Source organism: Psammomys obesus, unplaced genomic scaffold (genome assembly GCF_907164565.1).
Source record: "Psammomys obesus unplaced genomic scaffold, mPsaObe1.curated_primary_1811, whole genome shotgun sequence".
NCBI classification, from domain to species: Eukaryota; Metazoa; Chordata; class Mammalia; order Rodentia; family Muridae; genus Psammomys; species Psammomys obesus.
Window position 1 is genome coordinate 1,641,102 of NW_026585580.1, and position 12,849 is coordinate 1,653,950.

A 12,849-nucleotide genomic window follows, 5' to 3' on the forward strand; every position below is an offset into this window, starting at 1 on the left:
GTGTTGAGTGGAAACAGAAGCCTTTCTGGTATAAAATAAAACAGATTCCAAGACATTATCTACGTCCCCATTACAATAACATAGAATGACTGAACGTTTTTCTTGATCACAAAACACTCATTATATTAGAAATACTGCACTATACGCTTCTAATACGTAAGCACGGCCATGTTCGTATCATGAATCTTACCTAATATGAGTATTTGCAGCTACTAACCCTACATTTACCTTAATATATATATTATATTATATATATAATTATTGTTCTTTCAGGAGCTTCCCTGTGTTTCTGGATAACTTGGATCAATTGGAAAGCTTCCTGAGGAACGTTAAGCTGGCATTCTATGTCTTTAATTGACATTTTTGTTGAAATCCAATTCAAAATCACTACAGCTTGAACTGTGCTGTAAGAAGTCAGCCTGCAGTTCGGAGCTTCCTGCAGATGGACAGCGACAGTGTGCAAGCACTGAAAACGGCCGGACAAAAATCATTGAGTGTCGAACTAAAATGGGTGTTTGAATGTATCTGTGTGCTTGATCCATAGAAAAGCAAAACAGCCAAACAGAAACAACTCCTTTCCATACTTCACCCTGTCCTCACAACCCTTGCCAGAATGTATTGTGAGCACGTACCTCTCTGGTGTTTGCGTTCTGGTGTGTGTCTGGTTTCCTAACTAACTAGAAGAATCCTCATTTATCTATATTTCCCCGGACACTCGATTTTGAGGTATCATGAGATTGCATTTCAATATCTTAAAATATTTATTGATTTTAGGTATAAGAGGGTCTGTCAGCCCGAACATCATTTTTAAGCTGAGAGCCTGAAGAGCCCAGAGGAGGGTATGATATCTCTCAGTTATGGAGTTAGAGATGGTTGAGAGCTGCCCTGTGGAACTAGAAACTGAAGGCCAGTCCTCTGCAAGAGCAACAAGCTGCTACTATTTCTCCCAGGTTAATCTCACCCCAGCCGGTGTTATTTGCATTCTGTATACCAGACATCTTGGCCTTAAATCTCACAAACTGCTCTCTATGTGCTATTGTGACAATCTGCTTGTCTAGATTAGGATCTCAAAGTGTGTGTGTAGGGGGGAGAGGTATGTCATGTTTGCGTGTGTGTCTTCCAGGTAGGTGGGAAATGGAAGAAGGATGATAAGCATTTGAATAGGTTCCTTATGTAGCATACTGAATATATTGCTGCCAGTATTATTCATAAAAAAACCAAACAAAACAAAACCCAACTTAAACGTCAAAAGTGTCTACAACACCCTAGATATTTCTATTGTGTTGATATGAAATAACTTCTTTAGGTCTACATATTTGAGTGCTTTCTGCTTATTAAAATTGGTTTTAAAATGTTCCCATACTTAAATCCTTCTTGGATGGAGAAGTAAAAGCACTTCCAAGTGAATTCAAGCCTGTTTTTTTTTTTGTTTTTTTTTTTTTTTTTTTTTTAATGTAACATGGGGCAAGAGCATTAACCTTTATGTGTCTCTGGACTGGTTTGGACCAGTGTAGTCAAATTAAGGGAATAATCAGTACTATCATACTCACTTCAGTTTTAATTAGAAAGTAGACATAGAAGAGCCTGGTACTGAAGGGAAGCTCTTCTTCGGTACTGAGCATGGTGTTTCACAGTGTACGCCCAGCAAAAGTTCATTGAAGAAGTGATCACTATTCTTACAGCATTTTCTGTAAGGAAATGTTGATGTAACAAAAGAAACCATTTGGGAATGCTGCTGCTATTTGTATTGTTGCTGATATTAATAACAGATGGTATCTGCTACTTATTACCTTACACCTTACACCAGGATAGCTATTCTAGAAGTTTCTTCAATTTATCCCATTCAATTTGATCATCGCCTTACGGCACATGCCTAGAGACAGTGACACCTTGCTCATTTCTGAGTTGAAAGAGTCAGGTCAGATAAGAAAACTACGTAACCCATAACTCCACACCACCTAAACTGGAGAGCTGTTACTAAATAAATACAATAGTAGCGGCACCGAGCTCCCAGTCATTATTAGCATTGTTTTGTTGCCTGTCAAAGCAAGTGCTGGGGCAGATGGTGTAAAATGACCAAAGAACCTTATACTGAGTATTCTGAAAAGTGCACCATGGCTTTATGGGTCCCTAGCTTCCAACAGGCTGCTTCCAGCCAAACCCTGAGCAGGACAGCCTCGCTAAGACTGAGGTGTTCTTAGCAGAAAGGGTCTTAGCTCATCTGCCCACCAACACTGGGTCTCTCTAGCAAGTTGACAAACTGCCTTTAGCCTACACAATATTTGCAGACTTTTTTTTTAACCTTCTTTCCCCTGTGGGCTTGAGATGTATCTAAGGAATATTCTAGCCATTTTCTGGAATGCTCTCTGTTTTCTATCACACAGCACATTAACACCAATAGAATCCTTTCAAGTCATTTTGGTATCAAGTTCTGGAGGAACTTCACTGACCCAGTTCTGATTAGTTAGTTATCCTGGGAGGCTCAGTGAAAAGCAACCAGATAAGGTTCCCTGGTGAGAAAGGAAAACACTCCTTGAAGGGAAAAAGATACCTGGGAGAAATTTTAGCCTTTCTACAGGGTTCTTAGCAGAATGCTCTCAGAATTTCTGCTAGTCAGCATTCTAATATACAAAAGATTAAGACCTTCAAGGGGCTCAGTCCATATGAGCAGCGTTTGTAGTTGATATCCTAAAAATTACTCAAATGCTTGCCAACAAATCCTGTTTAACTAGCAGAGCAATTCATTCTGGGGACAAAGGGAAGATTTCTGTTGCAAAGATGGAGGGCAAAAGAAAACATCTGTCACTCTACTTATCTACCCTGTCTTGAATGTATTACTAGAGATAGACTCTGAAGCCAGTTGATTTTATTAGACAGCACTGATAGGGTCTCATTCTAAAAGAACACTTGCCATTGCTTTTAATATCATCATAACGAGATGTTAAATGGACAAGCATACTAGAGACCTTAATTCCTTAAGGATAAATTAAGTCAGAATCATTTCTAAACATCTTCTTCCATTCCTCTTTTCAGTCTAAGGCATGTTTTCTGATTGGCTTTAACAAAGTTCTCTTGGGACCAAAACCTAGATCACTGAACAGAATAGTTGTCCATTGTCTTATGCTACATAATTGGTTCCTGACAAAATCTAGAGTGAGGGCTCCAGTCCTGCTGTGCATTTCAGCAACATTCAAATGAGAGTGGAACATCAACTGTGCTGTTGATAAATAGAGTCATAAGTAAGTCGGTGATCAAGACCAGGGAGAAGAAGGAAAGCCTGTAAGGCAGCGACTTTCCTGTCACAGAAAGGACTTTACTGCGCAAAGGCAGCCCAGGAACAGAGGGACTGAAACATAACCCAGAGGAAGGCTGCTTGGGCTTACAGCTAAGATACCTGAACACCTGAAGATGTGTTTTGTCCCCAAAACACTACCCAAGAGTTTCAAACAGTAAAATTTAGTTTACTAACTTTTACTATTGTACACACTACTTTAAAAGAATTTTTGGTGCAGTACGTTTATGGCCTTGCAGTACCTTCCAGGACCCTGGAAGAAATACTGAGAATATCACTTGTATCACAGACTGGATTCATTACAAAATAGTTCTAATTATTAGTACTAATTGATTACACTTTATGAAGAAAGATTTGAAAATCATAAAGACAACTAATCTCGAGTGTGATTTTCCAAATAACACAACTAGTGTTATTTTTAAGTAAGAAAGTCTCTGGGAGGTTGAGTGGGTATGATAAAAATCATAGGGCCAGTGATTTTCATCTATGATTTCACCTCCAATGCAAAAACTCTGAATATGTCTTACATTGGTTTTCAAAGTTATCAAGGATGTCCAAGTCCCTGTGACAAACATAATAAGAAAAAAAAAAACAAAAAACAAAAACCAAGGCCCAGAATATTTACTCTTTCTCTGAAAAGTCTCATAGACAGAAAGACAAAAGTGGACACTGGTCCATGTACCTGAATCTATATACATATCTGAGAGGAAAACAAAAAATCTGTATGTCAAAGGCCCACCACTGTCAGCATATTCTCCCAAATAGAAACCAAAGAAAACAGGAAAGGGAACATACATTAACGTTTATGAGGTCATGTTACCCAGTAAAATAGTAGGTCTGAATTTAGTAAAATTATGTAACAAGATCAAAATGTAAATTAACATTTTGGCTACTACCTGTTTTATATGACCTTTATCACAGAGACTCTAAATCAGAAATATATGGTAGCATACTATAAAATCACAACAGGTCTTAATATATGACCAAACAGTGCACACATTTTTCTCTCCCTATTTTCTCGTTTGCTTTATACTGCAGCATCATAATAGCAAAACTTCATGACCTCATTTGCTTTCCAAATTTTCTGCTGACTAAACTTGTTAAGGAAATCTCAGATAGAGTAATAGTTTAATGCTCAACTAAACTTCAAGAGTAAAGGCCAACAGCATCCTTCTGAGAGGACGCTTGTGTCTACCCAAACACCCATAAATCCAATTTCACTTAAAATTCATAGCAATGTGTTACAACCATTAATTCAGAGTCCTCGGTGCCCTGACAGTCATTAAAGAAGCGAACAGACATCTCAGTATCAAATTATACACGAGGCATGCCTGTTTGAGCCTTTTATGTTAGAACTCTACTGGTTACTGTGGCAGAGCATGAATCATATGACCCTCTTTAGGCCTTACCTACTAGTAAGGTCTGAGTAGTTGTGGTTCATAATTCAGCTTCTGATATACTTTCCATTTAAATGGTTGGCAGCACTGTCTAAAATACAGCTCACAATTCACTGAATGAGTAAGTTCTTCATTCTTGAGGCGGGTGTCTTCCCATCATCTATCCTGCTAATCAAACAGCCAATTTTTATTTCCAGTCTACTCTGTTTATGGAAACCTCTTCACTTGGTCTCAGGTCTCACGCTCTGTGGGTTTCGCTGCTACTCTAGCCTCACATGGAGAAATGCCCATGGCTTGCTGCTGGGACCTTCTGTTTTCTATCCTCATTCTCATCCTTTGTTGTCCTATCTAGTTCATATACTTAAATGCAATCTCTTTACTGGAAACTAAAAATACATTTCCACCTGAAATATTTCTGTAAGCCTGCTCTTATGTACCTAAAGGAATCCTTTATATCTCCGTTGTGGCTATATCTGCTTCAGATTTATCTTGCCTAAAAGGAGTTTCTGACTTTGTCCTCCATTTTACATACATACACAACACAGACCAGAATAAGAGAAAGACACACACACACAATCACACCATATAGACACACACACACACAGACACACACAGACAGACACACCATACAAATACACACACACACAAACATACACACACATGTTAAAGCCAAAAATAATCATGCTTGACTCATATCTTCCACATCAAATTTTCAAAGTCAGGTCATCTTTTAGCTCTACTTCTGAATTACCTCCGGAGTCAATCTATCTCTTATTACCTACATCAAAACCACTACCTCTATTCCAGTGGCCCCAAGTGGTAGTTCTGTTTTTAACCTCTGTACACCTACCTACAGGCCATGCTTCGGACAGCAATTAGAGTAACCTGGGAAGGAAACGTATATCAGAATATCTTGATTTTCTGGTCAAGCTCTGTGAAGTTCCTCCATTAACCCTGAGTAAATCTGAAAAGCCTTCCACTGTCTGATAAAGATCTGGCATTTTGGACTTCCTTGCCCCTTGACCTCTGCTATAGACACACAAGCCTGCCTACTGGTTCTTGAATATTCTGGCAAACTTCCACTTACTGGATGTTATCCTTGATGGTCCTTGTGCCTAGAGTAGCCCAGACTCAGAATTGCCTTGCTCTTATTGTAATGTCATTTCTCAAGACTTGCGACACCTCACAATAGCATATCCTGCCCCTCTTCTCTTTTTAAGATCCCTTTAAAGCTTTAAAAATATTATAAACATTCTACTTTACCATGAGTCTCTTCCAATAGAATATAAGCAACAAGGGAATTTTTTTCTAACTACAGTGTCCTTAGAATAAATACTATTTTCTGACATGTAGTATGACATATGAATATATAAAATAATTTGTATTTTTGCGATTAAAATATACTCACACCATTTATATCTTCCCTTTCCTCCTTCCAAATCCTTCTTGTGATTCAAGGTCATATATTTTTACATTAAATATTGTTATATGCATATAGGCATATGTAAATAAATATTTTTCTTCCTAAGCATAATCTGCTCAGTCTGCATAATGTTTCTTGTACATATGTTTTTAGGAATAACAATTTGGTATTCCATAACTAACTGATGTGCTCTTCTGTGGGATGACTATCTCTCCCTCCCCAAGCTTTTCCTAGTTGCCTGTAGTTCTTTTTCTAGGGTTCAGGAATCCACTTTAGCATATCTACTATTGTTGTCCTTGTTCAACTCGTATTTATACATTCATGTTGGCGAGACTCCATGGGTGTAGATTCTAACATTACCAGGAGACATAGTCTCACAGCAAACTTCCTGATCAATCCTCTGGCCCTTCCATTCTTTTCAACTCCTCTTCAGCAACATTTCCTGAGACTTTGTGCAGGAATCGTTTTGTGTATGTATCCACAACTGTGATTTCAATTGTTGTACTGCACTTTCTATAATGTTCTCTATCAGTTGCAAAGAAAAGTTTCCTTCATGGAAGATAAGAACTACACTGATCTGCGGATATAAGGACAAATATTTAGAGTGTAATTGGGGATTGTGCTAGTTTAACGATTACCCTTCAAATTGATGACTCCACTATCCCCGGTTTCCAAGGCCAGGCATGGTTTTCCTCTTGTTGACAGGGTCTTTAGTCTCAACTTAAGAAGTTAATTACTACATTACACTACTGTACTTTAATGATATCCTGCCATGCTGGTCATTGTCGTGGTTCATGGGTGTCATAGCTAGGTAACACTCTTGGTAATCCCCCACTTGGAAAGCTTGAATGGCACATTCTGGTACTATAAGAGCTAGTCTCAGGTTGGTTCCAGCTCAGGAGCCCCAGTGCCTTCTGTCTCAAATGGATAGAGTCTCTTGAACAACCCTGACCAACAACTCAAAAGAGGGCTTCTCATGCCTGATTGGCAGGGTTTTTTTTTTAAGGTGGTCTTTGGCTCTTGGGAATATCATTGTCGGCCTAGATGAGAAATTTTCCCTTAAAAAGTATATATATACAGACATGGTATATTAAAGTTGGTATTTTGTTTAAGTTAACAATCAATAGTATGATTCCTTATGACTATTTCAAACATCCTTACTGACATTTGGGCCTCTTCACTCTTCTGTATTTATCTCTTTCCCTAATTAGGGCCCAGCCTTGTTTTTCTCATTTCCACTTGTACCCTGCCATTTGTCTCCTTATTGCTCTCCCATACCCACACCCAACCCAGCAACGGTTCCTTTGTACTTTGCTGGTTTCTGCACTTACTCCAGGTTATGTATTCACATCTGAAGATTTGGAACTAGGGGCTCCAGATGACATGAAACATGTGACATCTATCTTTCTAGGTCTGAGTTACATGACTCAATATGATATTCATATGAAATAAGTTTAATAAATAAAAAAAATAATGGAAACACAATGGCGATGTAATGAGCTATACACATCCTCTGTTTCTTCTTTTCCAAAATCACTCTTTATCAGTGTCAGTTTTAAAGTTTTTTATTAGGTTTGCTTATACAAAATAAAAAAATGAGGCTCTTATTCATGCCTTTAGAAAGATAGAGAAACAAAGTCCCTGCATCTAGAGACAGCTGAAGACAAACCACCTGAAATCTCAAGGAGCCACGTGCAGTCCTAGCTGACTACAATAGCAGTAATGTGTGTAGCGTTTGGCCACGAGGGGAAATCCTGCCTACTACTGGATTAGTGGGCAATGTAACTAAACCTTAGAGGGGAACCGTTTATAACTACACAAATACTAGCCTATAGAAGTGCTAAATGTATAATAAATGTTAACAAAAATAATTGGCTGTTGTCATATCATCCAGGGTCAATGTAGGTTCTGTGTTCCTATCTTTACAGATCTCCAAACTCCGTGGTAGTGTGTGTTATATATAGCATGCCCTTTTCTAAAGGTAATCCTTTAATGGTGGAATGCAATCAGTTAATAATGTAAAGTATTGCAGCGAGTCCATGGACACAGTAAAATTTCTTCACTACGGCAAAATTAATAAGGACACTCATTTTAGGGCAAGATCAGGGACAGATGTCATTGGGATATATTCACCAACTCTCTGTCACTATTAGACATAAGAGCAGTTTTAATTACTATCTACACAGTATCAGCACTTAATGCATGTGCACAGGAATGTACAACAAATGTCTCTTATTCTACTCTCAAATATGGTTAAAATAACACTGCAGACTAAAAAGGTATTTCAGGAGATGAAAAAGAAAATTCTGAAACTCTATAAAGCAGTGATTACAGTGGGAAACCTGGAAATTCCTCTTGAGAGCACTCTGTTTGCAGCTTCTCAATTAATTATTATTAAAGAAAGAGACTCAAACATGGTTAGAAAAGTATGATTTATAGCAGTAGTTCTCAACTTTCCCCTGCTGTGACCATTTAATGCAGTTCTTCATGTTGTCATCACACACACACACACACACATTATATATATATATATATATATATATATATATATATATATATATATATATTCATCACTACTTCATAATTGTAGTTTTGCTACTATTATGAATTGTAATGTAATGCAAATTTCTGATATACAGGATTTCTGTTCTGTGACCTTTGTTGAAGGATCGTTTAATCACCCCTCAAAAAAAGAAAAAAAAAAAGGTCACATATATAAAAATCAGAATCCTACAATCTAGTTGTTAGAAAACTAGGCCCAAAATGAACCAAGAGCAAACAAATGGATAGAAAGATAAGAGGAAAGAGCAAAAATTATCATCAAGTCACTAGCAAAATGAACCAAGAAAGCAACAAGGAAGATTGCACAATATCATGAAAAATAATCTAGTGAGGTAATGCAAGGTTGCTTTAATATGCAAAAGGTAAGTAACATAAACCGCAGAAAAGTGGAATAAAGTACCTAGACTTATATATGATGGTCAATAAACATACAAAGGATGTTCAAGCCCTTAATTCATTAAGAATTTGCACATTTGTTGCACATTTAAATCAGAATGAGACATAACTTTCTACCTTCTAAGATAGTCACGTTTTTACATGACTAGCAATAACAAAACTGAAGAAACTAAAACCCTCATTCATTGCCTAAGGGGATATAAAAAGCTATGGCTGCTTTGGAAATCAGTTTACCAATTCCACAAAATGCTGAATATAGAATTAGTATATAATTATGTATGTAGCAGAAAAAAACATTTTCACACACAAATGTCTAGGATGCTCATATAAGATTCATAAAAGTCAAAACCTGAAAACAAGTCAAGCTTCTATCAACTCAATGCCACACAAATAAAAATGGCATAGGAATACAATGGCATAGCAATCAAAAATAATCATGAATAAAATACAGATACACTCTACAATATGGATAAATGTCAAACGTATGCTACAAAAATCACATTTGTGTGATTCTGTCTATATAAAAGATTCAGTCTGTAATTCCATAAAGAAAAAAGCAGACAATGGTGGACCCACAGTTTATGTTTAAGATTACACAGACAGTGGCTGCTAATATATTTTATTTGAGAGTGTAGAAAATATGCTATTATCTAGTTGTGATGTTTACAAAATTCTGCAAATATACTAAAATCACTAAATAGTATACTTATGTGGGGGTGAATTGTAAGTATATATCATATATGTTAAAATAGTTGTTTTAAAAAGAGCTGTTCTGAAACTGGGTTTTGCTTCATCGAATACAAAAAGGGAGAAATTTGGCCAAGCCAAGAGTAAAAATGATGGGCTTGGGTTTCTAAATAACCTCTCTCACACGCGTGCACTTTCTCTCACCTTTCTTTCTCATTTTTTCTCTTACTCTCTCTCTCTAATTCTCTCTCTCTCATTCTCTCTTCCTCCTTCTCTTCCCTTTTCTCTCCCAACCTCGTGAAAACCTTCAAGGCTTCACATCCCACCCTAAAGTCGATGTAGATTATTACCAAGTACCAAGCACCACTATAACAATAGTCTATGTACATGGCTCTCCAGCCTCACTTTGCATCTCTATTTCCCTTGACTGCTGTGTACCAAACACAAAATCTCTCTCTTAGTTTCCACAGGAATCAAGTTCTCTCCGTGCCTCAGACTCTATTACCAGGTTGTGTCATTTCTGCAAGAGTACACTTCTGTCACTTGGTAATGGCTAGTTATTAGTGCTTTGGACTTAAACATGAGCTTATTGTTTTCTCAAAGATAATCCAGCTACAATGGATAGGTGTTTTTTCCCCCTCTCCTTAATAGGTAGGCATATTGAAATGTTGCTGTATAACAAGATGGAAGAAGGAGGTGGAACTTCAGGGACGTAAACGAGAAATGAGGAGGCACTCACAACAATGACGTCACTGCCCTTAAAGATGGGATGAGAATTGCCTCTTTTTGCTTTTGACCATGAGAGAAGATGGCAAGGAGGCAGCCAGAAAGCAGAGCTCTTACTGGAACATAACCACAGGCTACAGCCTTGATATCAATTTTTTTGAGCAATAAGCTTCTGTTTGTATCTTGTTGTTGTTCGTTTGTTTTAGTCCAGCCTATATCATTTTGTTACAGTCACCTGAACTGACTCTATTTAATGTCTTAAATTCTTAATGATCATAGCACCAAACTTCCTTACATATCTCATTTATCACTTTTCTCCATTAATTTCCTCTCCAACTGATGCATATGCTCCATGTCAGTAGATCCCAAGTCTGTTTAAGTCCTTACTCTAGCATTAAGCTCTGAACAGACACACAGCGTTTCTCAGATGAAAGAAAGACAAATGTATTGTGTCCAAAAGAGCCTTCATTACTGGAATAACAGGCACCAAATTCCATACAATCTTATAGCGAAGACTAAAGAAAAGCAGTTAAAGTCTTGTCAAATGGTAAATGATATATTTCTATCCAGAAGAAATAAGCTGTCTCCTAGAAGTTTTTAATCAATAAAACTTGATCATCTCTGTACTAGAGCCTAATTGGTGGAGATAAGAAAGCTATCTATGGCCCTATCTCAAGTTACTTAAAAATCTGCTTGAAGAAGGAAAAAAACATCACAGGTAGTTAAATAGATAGTAGGTGGATATGCCTAATTAACAGTGGAAAATATTTGTTGGAGACATAGTGGTATATTGTTACGTATAAGTATGATTTAGATGAAAAGGGAGTTAACACACACACACACACAAACATGCATATAGCCACAAACAAATTTTTATACTTAATAACTTTAGTAAGGTCAAAATTAAAAGTCAGTGGAAATACCAAGACATGGGCAGAAAGATAGGTAAATTATGTCATTCATTCATCCATCCATCCATCCATCCATCCATCCATCCATCCATCCATCCATCCATCCGGCTAAGCAGACACCCGTTCTATGAACTGCTGCACAGAAGAAAACACATGATAAGTAATGACATCACGTGTTGCTCACATACTAGGGGAGAACTAAAAAAAAGCAAGGAGGGAATCTTGGCCAGAGCCAGATTACATCAAGGTGCGGCTGGGATCATTCGCCCCACACTCATTCCGTAATCTCTTTCAGAATTGCTTCAACCTGCCCTCATACCCGAGCGGCGAGCCTCTTACGATCTGCCTACCCGGTGAGCCAACTGCTGTGGAGGAAAAATCAAATCAGATGTTTCCTTGGGTTCCAGAAAGTACATCCACAACCCTACAGGTGCAGGGCACAGAGACAGGAGATTTGGCTCTCTCTGTGTGGGGACAATCATTCCACTGGGTCTTTATTCGTTTGTGGGATTTCTGGTAGGGATTTGGCCCCTTTCCTTCCTGGGATGAGAGAATAAATAGGGCTCCAGGGGAGCTCCATTCTACCTGGTGCGCTTCCAATTTCTTGATGGGCTAAGCAATCCTGCCTACCCTAGTCTATTTTTGTAATGATCTACCTGCTTCTGACCTGAGCTACCTGTTCCCCGAGCCCTGTGGCAGCCACAGTAGTTCCTAGTGATCTTGTTTCCAATGGCGCTTGCTCTCTCTGCCTTTGTTCGTGGGAATCCGACGCTGTCATTGCTATCTCCTCAGGCTGCCACCAACACGCCCCTGCCTGAGAGCATGTGCGCATAGGCAACTCCTGTGCCCCCTCCACCTCTGTACAACTTTGCTCTTTTGTTCTCAGTAGTCCCACTGAGGTATTTTTAAACATTTTATCTTTAGGATGCTATTCTCAGTCCCCACCACCACACTTCACAGACTCCGGGGATATTGTTGCCAAGTCTACCATAACAGCACCAGGCGTGCTGGATCACACTTCTTACTCTACACACTTGAAAACTTTTTATAATAAGATTATTTCTTTTTCCTGTGGAAGCCTTAGTTCACTGCAAGTTTCAAGCAACTTTTTAAAACATTTTGATACTCCATATTTCTTCCATTTTTTCCCCTTTGTATTCTTAACCTACCTTGTATAACTTTCTATAGGTTACAACAGTGGACGCAAATAGCAACAAGAGAGGACATGAATTAATCCATACAGTCCTGAAGTCTCTTGCTCACAAGGTGGGGACTCTAACAGATTTGTGCCTGAGCTATCATTTATTTTCACAAACTCTTTAATGATCTCTAAAAGTGATGTGCGTGTGTGTATGTATGTGTGTGTGTGTGTCGCTTAAAGCACACAGACTTAAGATAATACAATGAACATCTTAATCTCTTTTCAAGGCGTCTGCATCCTCAAACTTACCAACT

General features: G+C 38.1%; 1 protein-coding gene across 5 annotated transcripts in view; it reads right to left on the reverse strand.

The window, feature by feature from the left end:
- Positions 1–12,849, reverse strand: part of Rims1 (regulating synaptic membrane exocytosis 1) — a 434,736-nt gene that overhangs the window by 300,750 nt on the left and 121,137 nt on the right. The gene's annotated exons all lie outside the window — the stretch shown is intronic.